This window comes from Neomonachus schauinslandi, chromosome 6 (genome assembly GCF_002201575.2).
Source record: "Neomonachus schauinslandi chromosome 6, ASM220157v2, whole genome shotgun sequence".
Lineage (NCBI taxonomy): Eukaryota > Metazoa > Chordata > Mammalia > Carnivora > Phocidae > Neomonachus > Neomonachus schauinslandi.
Window position 1 is genome coordinate 96953917 of NC_058408.1, and position 20571 is coordinate 96974487.

Consider the following 20571-nt stretch of genomic DNA (forward strand, 5'->3'; position numbering starts at 1 on the left):
AACAGAATACTCATTCTTCTCGAGTGCACATGAAACTTTCTCCAGAATAGACCATATACTGGGTCACAAATCAGGTCTCAACCGATACCAAAAGATTGAGATTATTCCCTGCATATTCTCACACCACAATGCTCTAAAACTGGAACTCAATCACAAAAAAAAATTTGGCAGAAATTCAAACACTTGGAAGCGAAAGACCACTCTGCTCAAGAATGTTTGGGTCAACCAAGAAATCAAAGAAGAACTTAAACAATTCATGGAAATCAATGAGAACGAAAACACATCGGTCCAAAACCTATGGGATACTGCAAAGGCAGTCCTAAAGGGGAAATACATAATACTGCAAAGGCAGTCCTAAAGGGGAAATACATAGCCATCCAAGCCTCACTCAAAAAAATAGAAAAATCCCGAATTCACCAACTAACTCTACACCTTAAAGAACTAGAGAAAAAGCAACAAACGACGCCTAAGCCACGCATTAGAAGAGAAATAATTAAAATTAGAGCAGAAATCAATGAATTAGAAACCAGAAACACAGTAGATCAGATCAACGAAACTAGAAGTTGGTTCTTTGAAAGAATTAATAAGATTGATAAAACCACTGGCCAGACTTATCCAAAAGAAGAGAGAAAGGACCCAAATTAATAAAATTATGAATGAAAGGGGAGATATCACGACTAACACCAAGGAAATAGAAACAATTATTAGAAATTATTATCAACAACTATATGCCAATAAACTGAGCAATCTGGGTGAAATGGAGGCCTTCCTGGAAACTATAAGCTGCCAAGACTGAAACAGGAAGAAATTGACAACCTGAATAGGCCAATAACCAGTAACAAGATTGAAGCAGTGATCAAAAACCTCCCAAAAAACAAGAGTCCAGGACCTGATGGACTCCCTGGGGAATTCTACCAAACATTCAAAGAAGAAATAATACCTATTCTACTGAAGCTGTTTCAAAAAATAGAAACAGAAAGAAAACTTCCAAACTCATTCTATGAGGCCAGCATTACCTTAATCCCCAAACCAGGCAAAGACCCCATCAAAAAGGAGAATTTCAGACTGATATCCCTGATGAGTATGGATTCCAAAATCCTCAACAAAATCCTAGCTAATAAGGGGCGCCTGGGTGGCTCAGTCGTTGGGCGTCTGCCTTCGGCTCAGGTCATGATCCCAGGGTCCTGGGATCAAGCCCCGCATCGGGCTCCCTGCTCCGCGGGAAGCCTGCTTCTCCCTCTCCCACTCCCCCTGCTTGTGTTCCCTCTCTCGCTGTGTATCTCTCTATCAAATAAATAAATAAAATCTTTAAAAAAAAAAAAATCCTAGCTAGTAGGATCCAACAATACATTAAAAGGATCATCCACCACGACCAAGTGGGATTTATCCCCGGGATGCAAGGGTGGTTCAACATTCACAAATCAATCAATGTGATAGAACACATTAATAAGAGGAGGGAGAAGAGCCATATGGTCCTCTCAATTGATGCAGAAAAAGCATTTACAAAATACAACATCCTTTCCTGATTAAAACTCTCCAGAGTATAGGGATAGAGGGAACATTCCTCAAGCTCATAAAATCCATCTATGAAAAACCCACAGTGAATATCATCCTCAATGGGGAAAAGCTGAGAGCTTTTCCCTTAAGATCAGGAACACGTCAAGGGTGCCCACTCTCACCACTGTTGTTCAACATAGTACTAGAAGTCCTAACAACAGCAATCAGACAACAAAAAGAAATAAAAGGTATTCAAATTGGCAAAGAAGTCAAACTCTCTCTTTTCGCAGACGACATGATACTTTATGTGGAAAACCCAAAAGACTCCACCCCCAAATTACTAGATGTCATCCAGCAATTCAGTAATGTGGCAGGATACAAAATCAATGCACAGAAATCAGTTGCTTTCTTATACACTAACAACACAACCATAGAAAGAGAATTTAAAGAAACAATTCCATTTACAATAGCACCAAAAACCATAAGATACCTCGGAATAAACCTAACCAAAGAGGTAAAGGATCTATACTCTAGGAACTACAAAACACTCATGAAAGAAATTGAAGACGACACAAAAAGATGGAAAAATATTCCATGCCCATGGATTGGAAGAATAAACATTGTTAAAATGTCTATGCTACCCAGAACAATCTATACCTTCAATGCCATCCCGATCAAAATTCCAATGACATTTTTCAAAGTGCTGGAACAAACAATCCTAAAATTTGTATGGAATAAGAAAAGACCCCGAATCGCCAAGGAGATGTTGAAAAAGAAAAACAAAGTTGGGGGCATCACATTGCCCGATTTCAAGCTATATTACAAATCAGTGATCACCAAGACAGCATGGTACTGGCACAAAAACAGACATACAGACCAATGGAATAGAATAGAGAACCCAGATATGGACCCTCAACTCTATGGTCAAATAATCTTTGACAAAGCTGGAAAAAAACATGCAATGGAAAAAAGACAGTCTCTTCAATATGGTGCTGGGAAAATTGGACAGCCACATGCAGAAGAATGAAACTCGACCATTCTCTAACACCATTCACAAAGATAAACTCAAAGTGGATGAAAGACCTCAATGTGAGACAGGAATCCATCCAAATCCTAGAGGAGAACATAGGCAGTAACCTCTTTGACATCGCCCACAGCAACTTCTTTCAAGATACATCTCCAAAAGCTAGTGAAACAAAAGCAAAAATGAACTTTTGGGACTTCATCAAGATAAAAAGCTTCTGCACAGCAAAGGAAACGGTCAGCAAAACAAAGAGGCAAGCCCCAGAATGGGAGAAGATATTTGCAAATGACACTACAGATAAAGGGCTGGTATCCAAAATCTATAAAGAACTTCTCAAACTCAACACCCAAAAAACAAGTAATCAAGTCAAAAAGTGGGCAGAAGAGATGAAGAGACACTTCTCTGAAGAAGACATACAAATGGCTAACAGACACGAAAAAATGTTCAGTCATCATTAGCCATCAGGGAAATCCAAATCAAAACCACACTGAGATACCACCTTACACCAGTTAGAATGGCAAAAATGGACAGGGAAAGAAACAACAAATGTTGGAGAGGTTGTGGAGAAAGGGGAACCCTCTTACACTGTTGGTGGGAATGCAAGTTGGTACAGCCACTTTGGAAAACAGTGTGGAGGTGCCTCAAAAATTTAAAAATGGAGCTACCGTATGACCCAGCAATTGCACTACTGGGTATGTACCCCAAAGACACAGATGTAGTGAAAAGAAGGGCCATATGCACCCCAATGTTCATAGCAGCAATGTCCGCAATAGCCAAACTGTGGAAAGAGCCGAGATGCCCTTCAAAAGATGAATGGATAAAGAAGATGTGGTCCATATATACGATGGAATATTACTCTACCATCAGAAAAGATGAATACCCAACTTTTACATCAACGTGGATGGGACTGGAGGAGATTATGCTAAGTGAAATAAGTCAACCAGAGAAAGTCAATTATCATATGGTTTCACTTATTTGTGGAACATAAGGAATAGCATGGAGGACATTAGGAGAAGGAAAGGAAAAATGGTGGGGGGGAATTGGAGGGAGAGATGAACCACGAGAGACTATGGACTCTGAGAAACAAACAGGGTTTTAGAGGGGAGGGGGGACGGGGGATTGGTTAGCCCGGTGATGGGTATTAAGGAGGGCACGTACTGCATGGAGCACTGGGTGTTATATGAAAACAATGGATCGTGGATCACTACATCAAAAACTAATGATGTATTGTATGGTGACTAACATAACATAATAAAATTAAAAACTACAAAAAAAATAAATAAATAAAAGACTTAAACCATCAAAAAAAAAAAAAAAAAAACACCGATGAGAGAAATTGAGGACAACACAAAGAAATGGACAGACATTCCTTGTTCATGGATTGGAAGAACAAATATCACATCACATTGCATCACAATTCCAGACTTCAAGTTATATTACAAAGGTATAGTGATCAAAACAGTATGGTACTGGCACAAAAACAGACACATAAATCAATAGAACAGAATAGAGAATCCAGAAATAAACCCACAATTAAATGGTCAATTAATCTTCAACAAAGCAGGAAAGACTATCCAATGGGAAAACGATGGTCTCTTCAACAAATGGTGTTGGAAAAACCAGACAGCTACATACAAAAGACTGAACCTGGACCACTTTCTTATACCAAACAGAAAATAAACTCAAAATGGATTAAAGACCTAAATGTGAGACCTGAAACCATAAAAATCATAGAAGAGAGCAGAGGCAGTAGTTCTCTGACATTGGGCATAGCAACTTTTTTCTAGATAGGTTCCCTGAGGCAAGGGAAACAAAAGCAAAATAAACTATTAGGACTACATCAAAATAAAAAGCTTCTGCAGAGCAAAGGAAACAATCAACAAAATTGAAAGGCAACCTATGGAATGGGAGAAGATATTTACAAATGACATATCTGATAAAGAGTTAGTATCCAGAGGTGCCTGAGTGGCTCAGTTGTTACGTGTCTGCCTTCGGCTCAGGTCATGATCCCAGGGTCCTGGGATCAAGCCCCACATCAGGCTCCCTGCTCAGCAGGAAGCCTGCTTCCCCCTCTCCCACTCTCCCTGCTTGTGTTCCTGTTCTTGCTATCTCTCTCTGTGTCAAATAAACAAAATCTTTAAAAAAAAAAAAAGAGTTAGTATCCAATCTTTATATACTTATAAAGAACTTATAAAACCAAATATATATGCTTATATATTTGGTTATATATTTAGTTAGTATCCAATCTTTATATATTTATAAAGAACTTATAAAACCAAATACCCAAAAAACAAATAATCCAATTAGAAATGGGCAGGAGACATAAACAGACATTTCTCCAAAGAAGACATCCAGCATTCTCCAAAGAAGACATCCAGATGGCCAACAGACACGTGAAAAGTGATGCTCATCATTGCTTATCATCAGGGAAAGGCAAATTGAAACTACAATGAGATATGACCTCACACCTGTCAGAAGAGCTAAAATCAAAGGCACAAGAAACAACAGGTGTTGCCAAGGATGTGGAGAAAAAGAAATCCTCTTACACTGTTGGTGGGAATGCAAACTGGGGCAGCTACTCTGGAAAACAGTGGAGATTCCTCAAAATGTTTAAAATAGACCTACCCTACAGTCCAGCAATCACACCACTGGTATTTACCCAAAGAATATAAAAACACTCATTCAAATGGATACATGCACCTCTATGTTAATAGCAGCACTATTTACAAGAGCCAAATTACAGAAGCAGCCCAAGTGTCCATCAATTGATGAATGAATAAAGAAGATGTGGTATATATATATATATATTTTTTTTTAAAGATTTTATTTGAGAGAGAGAGAGAGAGAGAATGAGAGAGAGAACATGAGAGGGGGGAGGGTCAGAGGGAGAAGCAGGTTCCCCGCTGAGCACGGAGCCTGATGCGGGGCTCGATCCTGGGACTCGAGGATCATGACCTGAGCCAAAGGCAGTCGCTTAAGCAACTGAGCCACCCAGGTGCCCCTATATATATTTTTTAAAACACTTATTTGAGAGAGAGCACATGCTCATGTGTGATAGTGCACGGGGGGAGGGGGAAAGGAAGAGAGAATCCCAAGCAGACTCCACACTGAGCATGGAGCTCAACACACAGCTCGATCCCATGACCTGAGCTGAAATCAACAGATACTCAACTGACTGAGCCACCCAGGTGCCCCAAGAAGATGTGGTATATAATACAATGGAATGTTATTCAGCCATGAAAAAATGAAATCTTGCCATTTTTAATGACAGAGAGTATTATGCTAAAGGGAATAAGTCAGTCATAGAAAAACAAATACCATACGATTTCACTCGTATCTGTAATTTAAGAAACAAAACAAATAAGCAAAGGGGGGAAACAGAGAGAGAGAGAAAGAAACCAAGAAATAGACTCTTAACTAGAGAGAACAAACTGACGGTTACCAGAGGGAAATTGTGTGGGGGATGGGTATAATAGTTGATGCGTATTAAGGAGTGCCCTTGTCATGATGAGCACTGGGTGATTAAAAACTTAAAAAAAAATGATTAATGTGGGGTGCCTGGGTGGCTCAGTCGTTAAGCGTCTGCCTTCAGCTCAGGTCATGATCCCAGGGCCCTGGGATCGAGCCCGACATCAGGCTCCCTGCTCGGCAGGAAGCCTGCTTCTCCCTCTCCCACTCCCCCTGCTTGTGTTCCCTCTCTCGCTGTGTGTCTCTCTCTCTGTCAAATAAATAAAATCTTTTTAAAAAATTAAAAAATTAAATTAAATTTAAAAATGATTAATGTATCAAATTTATTGCATAAAGTATAAAATAATTTTTTAAAATCTTGATGCCACCAATAAAGTTCTATTCTAATAAAAAAAGAAAAAGAAAAGAAGATTCTTTTGTCTTAATTCTATTTCTTAATTCTTAATTGGCATGGCATTAGGGGACCAATTAGGTAGGAAAATCCTATAAATAAGTTGCTCTAGTGCTGAGTAGGATATATCACCAGTCTTCCTCAAACATATATGTTTAATATATTTCCATCACTTTTCATGATGCCTGTAACTTACCAGCTAAACCTTCATTAGGGTTTTGTTGCCAACAACTTAGTAAATTTTTTGGCCAACTTGAACCAAGTTCTCCTACATATGTTGTCTAAAATGGATAGCTACAGTAATTCTGTAAACAGTACAGAATTAAATTTAAGAATCTTGAATGGTGGCTAAGCCTCTAAAATTCTGCAGTTGTTGTCAACTCTATTTCTTTCAAATGAGGTACAAAAGCACATAAGGCAGCTAAGGTAAAATTTCCAGACTCTGATCACCTCTCATTGATTACTATGTATGGGTTTTGTGTGCAATGTCCATAAAAATACAATTGTGTAACAGAAAGAACGGGGATTTAGAGAGGATCTGATTGGCCCAGCTTGAGTTACATGGTAGGCAGGATTCTAAGATGGCTCCCAAGAAACCTGCCCCAGCTACATGTACGGACGCTATATAATTCCCCTTACTTGAGCTGGATTTGTGAACATGATGCAATAGTCACTTCTGCAATTACATTATATTACATAAAACTCCACTGTTGTAAACTAGAGAGTAATTCTTCTGATGGCCTTAAAGAACCAACCTACAACCAACTATCATGTTGTTGAGAGGGCCACATGACCAGGTACAACCTCTAGCAGCTGAGAGTGATCCTCCACTGACAGGAAACAAGTCCTACAACCACAGGAGCTGAATTCTGCCAACAACTAGTGATCTTGGAAGAGGACCCCAAGTCTTAGATAAGATCAAAGTCCCAGTCACCCCCTTGAGATCTGGTCAGACCCTGAGGAGAGGACCCAGCCAACCCACAACCACACCCATGACCATATTCCTGACACACAGAAACTGTGAGATAATAAATTCATGTTGTTTTAAGTCACTAAACTTGTTGTAATTTGTTATGCAGCAACAAAAAAACAATATAAGTCACATGCCTACCCCTTGACCAGAAGACAGTGGTATACCTTGATTAACAGCTGAAGTAAGGCTGCAGCCAATGGAGGAGGAGTGGTCCTCTTTAAGCACAACTGAAGTGTCACCATTAGTTGAAAGGATGGATACTGGAATAAAAAAAATTTAAAAACTCACCAGCCACAATATATTCAGTATCTGACATCTCATAGGCCTTCAAATTTCAACTCACAACTCTCCCCTACTCAGTAAACTCCATCTACTGCCATATACACACTTCCTGATCTACACGCCACTGGACCAGAGACTAACAAATACATGAAGGCATCAAAATCTAGTAAGAACAGGGGTGCCTGGGTGGCTCAGTCGGTTAAGCGGCTGCCTTCGGCTCAGGTCATGATCCTGTGATCCTGGGGTCCTGGGATCGAGCCCCACATCTGGCTCCCTGCTCAGCAGAGAGCCTGCTTCTCCCTCTTCCTCTGCCTGCCACTCTGCCTATTTGTGCTCTCTATCTGTCAAATAAATAAATAAAATCTTTAAAAAAAAAAAATCTAGTAAGAACACTGGACTAACATAACAAATTATAGTCTTGGGGCGCCTGGGTGGCTCAGTCGTTAAGCGTCTCCCTTGGCTCAGGTCATGATCCCAGGGTCCTGGAATCGAGCCCCTCCCCCCTGCTTGTGTTCCTGCTCTCACTCTCTCTCTCTCTGTCAAACAAATAAATAAAATCTTTAAAAAAAAAAACAAATCACAGTCTTGAATCTTCCACTAATTAGCTACATGACCTTGGGCAAGCCATTCATGGGCCACAGTTTCCTGTCTGTAAAAAAAAAAAAAAAAAGGGGGATTAGACTAGCTTTAATGTCTCTTCCAACATTAAAACTATGATTTTTTTAATTCAAAAAACAAAACCCCCAAAATAATTCAAAATAAATTTTGATTGCTGTAAAAAGAACCCATCTGCTCCTAAACACATGGCCCATCCCCCTCAATATTCTGCCTCTGAAAGTGGCATCAAGAAAGGTTTTTAAGGGTGCCTGGGTGGCTCAGTCGGTTAAGCATCTGCTTTCGGCTCAGGTCAGGATCCCAGAAGTAAGGAGCCTGCTTCTCCCTCTGCTGCTCCCCCTGCTTGTACTCTCTCTCTCAAATAAATAAATAAAATATCTTTAAAAAAAAAAAAAAGATTTTTAGAGAAAGCCACAGATATTTGCCTTCCACACCAAATTAGCTTGATAAAAACTACCACATAAAAGAATCTGGGGTTAGTACACAGGAGGAGCCAATCAGAATCACCAGGGGACCTTTACAGAGTTTTAAAAATGTCCATGGTTGAAAATCAATGTTTTATGATGTTACTGTCATGAATCATAATACATTTATGTTATAATTATGTTGGAAACATGTATTTTGCTTCTTTTCCTTTAGCTGCCACTCATTGCATTAAATGGCAATGCTAAAAACTAAGGTTGCATCTGAAAGAATTCATTTGTAAATTCACGCTTTTTGAAAACCTGTAATAATTTTGATCCCTTGGCTCATTTTTGTAATATGATAAATCAGGAAAAAGGCAATTTCATTTTCTGAAAAGCCTACATTAACTCAAATAAGCTGAAAATAAAACATTAATGTAGTTATTTCACTTCTGAAATTTTGCAAAGAAATTTTAATCACAGTTGTTCTCACCAAATACACATTAACTTTGTAATAGATTCTTTTCCTTTGCAGTCTTCCCTTCCCCTCAAAATTAAATCAAAAAATGAGCACAAAACCTTCTGGATAGATTTTTTGGTTAAACTATTTTCACCAAAATCAATTCCCATTACTGTCAAGCTTTTAAGCAAGTGAGGAGAATTCCTAAGAGGAGAAGGGAAAGTTAAGAGAAAGAGCTTTCAGTAAATATTACCATTTAACTGCATTTAACTTTAAAAAGACTTCCAAATCAAGGTACGACTAATGAAGTGGGATTAAATGATAGGTTATCTCACAGCACATGTAGAATATTAAGAACAAGAATAAAGGACAGAAATTTATTTCTTCTTAGATAGTCTCTATTGGAAAAGTGCCAAATAAAGTTCACATATATGATAAAATTTATGCCTGGGATTGTCGGGAATAACTTTGGTCCCATACAGTATTCAGACAGAAACTGGGACCATTCCTGCAGCTTTGCCAAATTAAAAACAAAGATAAAAATTATAAAAACAATTTCAAACCAGATAAAAATTCTTATAATTCTTAAGTATTTTGTTCCCCTTCTTTAATTAAATCGGTTTAGACACAGCACCATAATTTAGTTAAAAGAAAATGGTACCGAAAAGTCTCAAGAAAATTCACACATAAAGTGAGGTCACTCAACATCCGGGTTTCCAAAAGACAAGGCTCTGCCTTCCATTAACACTATGAGATAGATGGTGAAGTTTCCTTCCAGGAACACTTTTAGTATTTTAAATTTAAAAAAGAAATTTAGAAATTTAATAAAAGGTTGCCTTTGTTGTTGTTACCAAATCGTGCATCAACAAATAGCACCAGCTGCTGGGCGCGGGGGCCGGGGGGGGGGGGGGCGCCGCCTCCACGTGCGAGGGGTGGAAGCTGCGCGTGCACCCAGGAGTCGGCAGCGCCAAGCCACGGCCGGTCCCGGGCCTCTGTTCCCTGAGGTAGGCGGCAGAGTACCAACCGACCTACCCGGTTCTGAGAGCTTTAACAAAGCAACACAAAAAGTAAAAAAAGGACCCAGCGCTGAAGGGAGGAAATTAATGATACTTAAAGGTAGAAAGCAGACCTAATGCGCAGAACTTGGTTCTCAAACCACGTACAATGCTCAACACTTGAGAGAGCAGAGACCACACTTGGGGCCCGATTTCTTCCAGCAGGGACCCTTGGGGAAGAATGAGAGAGGACTGCTTGAGCAGAAGCTTGGGGCAGGCGAGGCCACAGACGGCGACCCGACTCCTCACGCCTCCCTCCATTATGCACAGAGGAGGGCTCAGCAAGACGCGGTCAACGCGGGAACGCAGCCGAAGACGCACACTCCGGCAGAAATGCGGAAATTTTCCAGAGCGCAGGCCCGCAGCACTAAATGAGATAGGTCTTTGTTTCACAGCTATCTCGATTACCTAATGAGGAAGTGGGAGGGCAAAAACATGGTCAGCGACCAGAAGCCAAACAACTTTGTGATTTTCGGAGTTCAGCGAAGGGAAGGGTTTCCCAGACGTTCTGCTTAAGGGAGTTTACTTAAACTACTTAAGGGGGTTTCTCTTACTTCTCCGTTTACACGATATAGTTCACACAATTTGAACGGTCAACCTCTGACGCTTTCTGAACCGAGCTGGGAAGGTTGTAGGCTCCGCCTTTTAGTGTGCAAAGCGCGCGTGCGCGCAGTTATTGCACTAAAGCGTCTCCGCGTTTCTCTCGCCTCCGTGGCAGCGATGGCCGAGTGGTTAAGGCGTTGGACTTGAAATCCAATGGGGTCTCCCCGCGCAGGTTCGAACCCTGCTCGCTGCGGAAGCAGGTGGCTTCACTTTTCCTCTTCTAATATATGCCATTACATGAGAATCGTTAACTCTAACTGCTGCATTTCCCTTCCTAGTAGCCAAACGGCTCTCCTACAGAGAAGTTTAATGTGTTAAAGAAAAGCCAATAAATGTCAGCGCTGCAAATGTAACTATGTTTACGCTAAAGGGAAAAACGTCCTTTGTCCTTACCGGCAAGGTAGCAGTTTAGGAATCTTGTTCCACAATGTGAAGAAAAGTTTGCAAAATTAAAATAAGGTAAATATTGGCGCAAGTTTTTGGGCTATCACAGCCCAAACAAGCTATCATGTTAAAACTGATGGTGGGTGGAGGGATGGGTTAAATAGGTGATGAGCACAGTACACCTGAAACTGATATAACTCTGTATGGTGACTATACTGGAATTTAAAAAAAAAAAAAAAAAAAAACCTGATGTCAAAGTTAATGCTGTTACTTCTTCAATCCCAGAATCACCTTCGACAGTTCCCCCACTGCATGAAATGGGAAACAAGAATGTTTAAAAGTTTGACTTCTATACAATGATAGATACGTCTACAGAATGGAACACTGCATGTAGCCACTAAAGTGATAGTGATGACTTGAAAAGGCCTTCTCAGTTTTGCCAAATGCAAAATGTTGGACAGATTGGAAAACAATAGATATTATAATCACATTTTTGTTAAACTATTTATAGAGTCATTTTGTGGCAAGAATGGGAGAAAACGACTAAATAGGGGCTGCAAAGAAATAATCAAAATGTTAGCACTAATTATTATCTCTGGGTAGTGGAATTTGGGAGGATTTTAATATTTTTAACAGACAATTTATTGCTTAACTGAGTTTTCTAAAATTTGTATATTGACCCAGTTTTTTTTTATTTTTTTAATAATAAAAGAATATTGTGCGGTTAGCCTTTGAGACTGTACACATCCCCTTTCTGCTCCCTTTCACCTATTTTCACAATCTCCCTCCCACTCCATGCTTTCCAGGTGCTCTTACGGAGTTCCCTAACACTTCAATGCTGGCTAGTTTTCTGTGGTACCTGAAGTAGATTCCACCCACATAGCCCCCATCCCATTTGAGTAGTGGCTGAACATACTTACCACATTCACATCTTCAATCCATCCTCTCTGCCCAATCCTACCTCTTCTGCCCCTATTGAAGTCACTTTTAAATGATCGTATTGGTTTCCTAGTTGGTCTCTTTTCCTCTCATTCAGGATCACATTCAGCTGCAAATAACAGAAAATCCAACTCTAGTGACTTAACACAAGAAATCTGGGAGTAGGCAAGTTTCAAATGAAACAGGGAACAGGGCTCTCCCCATCTTCTTGTTCTGCCATTTTAATGCATAGGCCTCATCCCCTGCTTGTTGTCTCATTCTCCTAAGATGGTTGCTATACCTCCAGAGCTCACATCTGTATTCAGCTAGGAAGGGGAGAGACAAGAACCCTCAGTTTGGGTCTCATTGACTTGAACTGTGTAACATGGCCATCACTAGCTACAAGGAACTCTAGCTGGGTATATAGCTACCCAAATCAAAATTGGAATTGCACTGGTAAGGAAGAAACATGAATGGTTACTGAGTGGACAACTAAATGAATCTGCCACACCCCTCTAACAGGAAAGTCAGACTTGTAGGCATAAAACAAGTCCCCTGTCTGCCTTCCCATCCCTCCTTACCTTCTCTCCAATCTCCTTTTGAGTTATTAGCAGGCCTCCCAGCACTGCATGCTAGTTCATGCCTTCGAACCTTTCTACATATTCACATACAATTACCTGGAATATCTTTGTCTTGCCTTCGTCCTTCTCCCCTCATTAGGAAAAGAGGGCCGCCCATCATTTGAACTCCCTTTCTATTTAGAGAACTTTCTCTCTTTTTGAATCCAGGTGTGAGACAGCAATCCATCCTCCTGCCCCATCCCCATCATAGAAGCTGAAAAAGCCACGTATTTGCTTATCAAGAGTCCCTTGCAGCTAGAGGCAGACAGTCAAATGTGCCCACCTGCAACTTTCAATCAGAGTCATTAATGCAAAGAAGCAGGGAGGGTAAGGATCCATCCTGGTGGTGAGCAGAGGCTACAATGACAGCCACAGGCATTGCTAACAGCAGCAACACCGAGGCTGCAACTGGGGTTTACAGCTGTTCAGCATCAGTGACACTATTGTCTATACCAGACTGGTTTTGTGGTGTCATTCTGAAATGATCCTGGATTATGCCTAGCCAACTTACTCCTCTCCCGTTCTCCAAAAGCAGCTTTGCAGCCTTCCTGGTAATTTTATGAACTATTCAAAATCCTTACAGTAAGTCAGTAAGTTTTCTGCTTAAATCAGTCCCAGTTTTTGTTTGTTTGTTTGTTTGTTTGTTTGCTTCCAAATACCAGATAAGCTTCTCTCCTCACCCCACCAACATGATAGAAACTCATGTTTTCTCTTCAAGTATCACGTTAGGGGTAAAGCATTCCTGCGATCCCCAGGCTGACTCATAAGACCCTTTTATATTCTCCTATTCCCTATTATAGCAAGGATCACATTGAAATATTTCTGTCTTGTTTGCCTGTCTTCCCACTAAGTGCCAATTTCCCTGCAAATATATAAAGGAATCGTGTCTCTCATCATCATACCCCTGCCTAGCACAGAAAAGGTACTCAATAAATTTGTGAGAAAAGACTGAATAAATATATGAATAAGCACACAAAACCACACTCCACCCCAAGAATGCCCCAGAAAAGGGGATGAAGGAGGTCAACAGCCATTTTCCTTTCGAGAGTCACTAACCTTTGCTTTAGTATGAGCTAATTTAATATATAGTATCCTTCTCTCAATGTTTTTAATTAAGAGAGAGAGAACAGAACCCCAACAATGTATCCCTCCTTCCCTTCCCAATGTCTTCCCTTTTCTTATTTCTTCCTCACCTTCTTTTACTTTTTCTTCCATTCCCTTGTCTTCCAGCACTGAAAGGGCAGATTGAGCCAGGAAGCAAGCACCTGCAGCACCTTCTTCTCTATGGGTCAACTCCCATTCCCATCTCCCTGAGAGCGGTTCACTTTCACACTGGCCTCCATGTAACCCAATGTCAGCTCTCTCCATGGCAGAGAATCATGGAAAGGAAAATCCATGGGGGACTTCAGAGGAGATGTGGAAGAGGTTCTGCAGTGCACTCCTTAGAGGAGGGACACTACTTTACTCCTCTTTCCATGTTTCTCTTCTCCAGAGTCCTCCCACCCTCCCACCTTCCTGTACATCCCCTGGAGCCTGTTTTTTCCAATCCAAGTTCACAAGATGCATGATCTTGAAGACTGCCCCTCCAGACCCCAACTTTTTCACTATTTTATGATACAGAGCAATTCTCTGTGCATTGGCCTCAGTGTGCCCAGCAATCAAAGAGCCTCCCCTTAGAAGGCAGAGGAGGTTATAAATATGACACCAAAGTCTCCTTTTTCCCTAAATATTTCTCTACTCACTTTATTAATAAAAGATAAATCCTGCAACTTCCCAGAATCCAAAGGTTTTAAATGTAAATAGACTGCAGTGAATTATTTGCAAATGCCGAACTCATAATCATCCCTTCCCTTCCAAATCCAGTTCCTTCTCCATGATCTTCACCCAGTTCATGGCATCTCCAGCCATGGAGCAGGACACACCCACTTGGAATCACCCTGAAACTTCCTATCCTTCACCATAGTTCCTATCCAACCTAAGTGCCACTGAGTTTACCCTGAAGTATGCTCAGAATCCACTTTGTTCCAAATCTACCTCTACCACCCAGTCTAAATCAACATGACCTCTCACCTCTACCACTTCTCAGCCTCCTATCATTCACTCTTCCTCCCTTTCAATCTGTTGTCCATAAAATAAAATTTTCTTTAAAATGCACATTTGATCTTAGAACACCCCTCCTGCTGGGGATTCCCATGTGCTCTTAACAATACAGGCTAAAATCCTTAGCATGAATCCATGTCTTCCAATGATCCAACCAGCATACCTCTTGGATTTCTCCCATTCATTCTCTAGCCAGACGTACTGTCCTTTCTTTTAGTTCCTTGAAGAGACCAGGCTCTTTCTCAGCTTAGGAATTCTACATGTTCCAACGTCATCCTCGTCTTTAAATTGGTCAGGTCCCCTTCTTATATGATTTCATACCATTTAATTCTTCTTTTTTCCACAACACTTATCAAGCTATGAAATACATTAGTATGAATATTTGCTTGGTTTCTCCTTGTGTGTGAACATGTGTGGGGTGTGTCTGTGTGTGTGTGCATTTAACCACTAGATCTCCTTATCTTGTACTTAGTGGGCCCTCGATAAATAATTCTGTTGAACAAAAGTTGTGGTTGGGAAAGTCAGAGAGCAAGAGGTCTCAGAATACCTGAAGTAGTGGGAAATAGAGTCTCTAATGATGGTGGGTATACTCTTTCCCTTCAACTTTGGGAGATGAATCAAAACTGTGCCTGAACAGATTTGTGCCCTGACTGCATAGATCAGCAGGAATATTGCAGCAGAAACACCTGATATATAGCAGTACTGTTTACTGTGATTTATGAAGCTGTTATTTTGTTTTAACACATCATGTTCATTGTAAAGGAGTTTCATCCTCAGAGGTTTCATTAACGGAAGCAGTGTTGTATAGTGAGGTGGTGGAAAAGGGATTGAAAGATAGGGCTGGCCTAGGACATGTGTAAAGCTTGTATTCCAAGTCCCCTCTGGTTTTGACAAGCCCCCCAGGGCCACTTTTGGAGAGCTTGCTCTCCAGTGTGCTGTGTCCCCAAGAACACCTGATCTTAGGCCCTCTCTACGCACTAGAATGCAAACGACTAATAGAGATAGCTAAGTCTTAGCCCCTGCAGAGTTAGAGAGACAGAAGTTCTGATACTGGAATTTTCAGATGACTTGTTCTATTTGAAGCACTGATGGGAAAATTAGAGCCTTTAGCTCTTGTTCTAACAACTAGTTTCCTTCCCAACCTACACGAAGTTGATCAGTCAAGTTCGCCCAAGCTAACAGACTGGATGTCATGGGAAATGAGTTATTTCCATTTCCTTCCCACTCTCCCCGACATCTACTCATCATCTACCCCAAAGCACGTCTGGGGACATGCTCTCAGGGATTGGACTCTGAGACCTAAAGACAGGATGTGATAGACTTAGATTTATCTGCACTGCTTTTGTCTGGAACTGGGCTGCTTGGGAGGTATGAGAGAGCAAGGCCAGGTCTCCTTTGACATCTCTAGGCCATTCAGAAGACTCCAGTGACAGAGAACATGGTCCATGGGCTTTATGCTCTTTATAGTCTCTGCTGCTTGAGGTCAGGGGTAGAGAAGAGTCAGGGGTTGGTAAGCTCACTCAGGTACTGAGGTAGGCCACAGCCCCAGCCTGGTTAGCTCATAAGTCCCATGGTCCCATCCAAGGGATCTCAGAGTCCTTTGTTCCTTCACACCACAGTTGTCCCCAAAGACTTTTAGGGAATATGTTTCCCTCCCAAACATATTCATCTAAGACAAGATTCTCAGAGTATTTGTCCAGTGAGGGAACTTTAGACACAGTTTACCCGACAACACAAGTCATTCCAAGAGATGAGTATATACAGTATCCATGTAAATGGTACTTATCTTCCAGATGTTAAGACACATACGTCAGGGGTGCCTGGGTGGCTCAGTCATTAAGCATCTGCCTTCGGCTCAGGTCATGATCCCAGGGTCCTGGGATCAAGCCCTGCAGTGGGCTCCCTGCTCAGCAGGAAGCCTGCTTTTCCCTCTCCCACTCCCCCTGCTTGTGTTCCCTCTCTCGCTGTGTCTCTCTCTGTCAAATAAATAAATAAAATCTTCAAGAAAAAAATAAAGACATACATCAGTGGAGAGAGACTTAGTGTTTTGAAATAATGTGTTAGGATGTTGGAGCACAGAAATGCCACGCTTACTTTTTGTACATGACTCTGGTGCAGAGATCAGCAAACTTTCTATAAAAGGTCAGCTAGTAAATATTTTAAGCTTTGTAGGCCATGTAGTTTCTACTGTAACTATTCAACTCTGCCTTTGTAGCATGAAAAAAGCCATAAACAAATGAGTGCGGTCATGTTCCAATAAAACTTTATTTTCAAGGGCAGGCAGCAGGCTGGATTTGGCCCAGAGGCCAGAGGACTCACCCCAGTATAATAAAAAGGTCTTTCCAAGTTATAACTGTTAAGATATGATTAACTGGGACACTGTTAAGAGGCTAGTTAACATATCTATAAATTCTTAAGATTTCCATTAACATGAAGATACCAAGAAAAGACATCAATAATATAGGCATGAAGCAAAACTGGGAGTGAATGTTTTCTAAGATCATTTTATCTCAATACATCAAAAGAGCCCAGAACCTTCCAGAATCTTCTCCTGTACATTGTGCTTTTCTGTTCTACTCGCCAATGAGGCTGATAGGGTGCAGATCCTCTTTCTATAGTTTGCAACATAGGCTACTGCTCTAAAAAAAGAAATGCTCTATCTGTATTTGCTGTTGCAAACAAAACCCTGCACCTTGGGATGTGATTAGAATACACATTGGCAGGTTTATTTGTGAAGCACCTTGAAGGGGTGGGAAGAAGGGGGGTTTGAAGTCAGAGCCACCAGGCTTCATGAATTTGCATGTCATCCTTGCACAGGGGCCATGCTAATCTTCTCTGTATCGTTCCAATTTCAGCATATGTGCTGCTGAAATGAGCACCAAAGCCACCAGACTTCAAATCCAGGCTCCTTCCCTTTCTTGCTGTGTTACTTCGGGCAAGCGACTTAACCTCTCTGAGCCCTAGTTTCCTTATCTACTAAGTGGTAATAATTATTACTTCTACTTCATGGTGCAGGAATAACTACCATTTTCTGAGTTCCAAGCATAGGCCAGGCACTGTGATAAGTGCTTTACGTACATTATCTCATTTAACCCTCAAAACAGGCCACAGCTAGTTGACTGCTGAGGAATGGAGGATGAGATCTCATGCTGTTACTTCCCTTCCTCTTTACCCAGAGTAGGTCCTTCCTAAAGGTGTCTGGGATCATCGTGAAGAAGCCCCTGGACAGGAATAAAAGAGGCTGTTTAATTCATGTTACTGGAGTGGAATTTTCTTTTTTTTTTTTTTTTAAAGATTTTATTTATTTATTTGACCGAGAGAGAGAGAGGGAACACAAGCAGGGGGAACAGCAGAGGGAGAGGGAGAAGCAGACTTCCCGCAGAGCAAGGAGCCCGATGCAGGGCTCGATTCCAGGACCCCGGGATCATGACCTGAGCCGAAGGCAGACGCTTAACCGACTGAGCCACCCAGGCGCCCCTGGAGTGGAATTTTCTATGCTGGATTGTCTCTCTGAACTGAGCGAGTTCCCTGGGAATTGATGCACAAAGCTGCCCGGAGCTGGCTCTGGCCGAGGATGCGTTTGAGACTTTATGAGGCCCTTCTTTCAAGGTATGTCATTACTCCGACATTCGCTCCTAGCTGGGCTTTTTTTTTTTTTTTTTAATGTCTTTTATAGTTCATTATTGGTTTTACAAATATAATTTCCCAGCCTGGGTTACATTCCTTCTTCCAACTCCAGTTCATCCCAATGTTTAATTAAATCATATTAATGTGCTTATTGAACAGATAAGATAGTCTCCTGGTTTGAAATCATTACGGCTCCCTCCTCCCCCTGTCCTCCTGCCACCAGCGTCCCCTTCCTGGACCACCAATGACCGGTTTCTCATCTTTCTTTATGCACATGCAAGAATACACATAGCTTTTATACAAATGTTAGCACACTATACAAAGTGTCCTGAACCTTCTTTTGTTATTTCAAAATATATCCTGAACATCTTTCTGTAGAAAAAGCTTTCTCATTAAAAATGGCCTTCTGCTAACTGAAATGCCCTCACTGCCTCAGAATAAAAGGACCGTGACTTATTTAACCAAATCCCTAGTTATGATGATTAAAATTATTTCCAATCATCTGATTTTACAAAAAAAAAAATGCTTCAAAGAAAATCTTGTATCCATGACATTTTTGAAAGCAGGGATCTCAGTCCCAGTCATCTACTGTCATGCAGAATGAAGAGAAAGGAGTCAGCCCTTTGTGCAGATAGCAGGAATTGGGCACAAGAAATCACAGCGGTTGAACAGTTCTAAAAACATAGTCTAACCTCAATAAAACTGAAAAGGATAATAAATAAAATAAAAGTATAGTATAAACAAATGCCCTAGAAAGAAAAAGGAAGCTCTCCCCTCTGCTAATCTATTCCATTTCCAGGGAAAAGCAAGGGCTAAGAGTGAAAGCACCATTTACCTTTTCTCATCTCAAATGAGTTAGTTCTTAGGAATGGTCTCCCCTTCCTCCTGCTCTTTCCTCTCTCTGTCCTTAATTCCATATTCTACCAGAAACTACTGGACTTCATGAATTTTTATTAACAATTCAAGATGCTTCCGTAATAATTCCTGTGACCACAGCCCCTACTAACTCGAATGGTCTTGGGGTGTAGTGCTAACTGCCTCTGGCTATGAAAAGGACAGCAAAGACTGGATTACAAAGAATGCAGGTCTGGAAACTTCCCTGCAGAATGACAAAGGTTGTTTATAAGGAAAGGGAGTGATGGGAGGTCCATGGGACCAACTGTCAGTTACTACTTCTTCTTGCAGAACCTTTCGGGGGTGAGATGTAGGACTTGAATTTTTTCAGTACCTACATTATTCCAGCACAGTCCCAACTCCTTTGCAAGACTGACTTGAGGGTGGATTCTCATTAGAATTGAATTTATTTCTAAAATGCAGGCAAAGAGGCTCACAGACACTCTTATCTATTGCTTTTCTTGTTCTTTTTGCCATGGAAATAAGCCAATATATCGTTCAGATCTATTTGTGACTATTTGATTTTTGTTTACATTCATCCGGTCATCCGAAAAATGACCACTGCTCAGGCAGACTGATGCTTCCTGAGCCACTCTTTTCTTTTTTTTTTTTTTTAAGATTTTATTTATTTCTCTGACAGAGAGAGAGCACAAGTAGGCACAGTGGCAGGCAGAGGGAGAGGGAGAAGCAGGCTCTCCACTGAGCAGGGAGCCGGACCCAGGACCCCAGGGTCCCAGGACCCCAGGATCATGACCTGAGCCGAAGGCAGCCGCTTAACCGACTGAGCCACCCAGGCGCCCCTTGAGCCCTCTTTTCTAACATGTATTAATATATCAATACCACCTTCAAGTAGTATGTCTTTCCATATTATTCTTTGGTCCCCCGCCCCAATGCTTTTTAAGCTTCATTTAAAAACAAAAACAAAAACCCTCTCACCATTTTTCTCAAGACTGTCTCTATAAAACATCCAGCCTGCTGCTAACTAGGCCATATCTTCATATTTCAATTTTTTAGTGGCTCTGTTTTATTATCTATTACTATTACTACAGCATTTGAGAATTTCTCATTGGGGCAAATGTTTGGCCACTGGAAAAATAGAGATTTTCATCTTTCCAACTAAACCTCACCACACAGCTGTAACATTTCCCAGTTATGACTCTTCTGCAATGTCACTTTCTAAAAATGATAAAAGTATCAAAACACTTGTACCTGTCTTAAAATGTATGTTTAATGCTTCTATCTTCATGAAAGAAGAT

General features: G+C 41.0%; 2 non-coding genes across 2 annotated transcripts; one reads left to right on the forward strand and one right to left on the reverse strand.

Moving 5' to 3' along the window:
- The first annotated feature begins 10883 nt into the window (after nucleotides 1-10883).
- TRNAS-UGA lies at nucleotides 10884-10965 on the forward strand. Its single transcript has one exon. It is a non-coding gene; the product is annotated as a tRNA-Ser (tRNA).
- A 6601-nt stretch (nucleotides 10966-17566) lies between these two features.
- LOC123325156 lies at nucleotides 17567-17673 on the reverse strand. Its single transcript, XR_006540264.1, has one exon. It is a non-coding gene; the product is annotated as a U6 spliceosomal RNA (small nuclear RNA).
- Between the last annotated feature and the right edge of the window lie 2898 nt (nucleotides 17674-20571).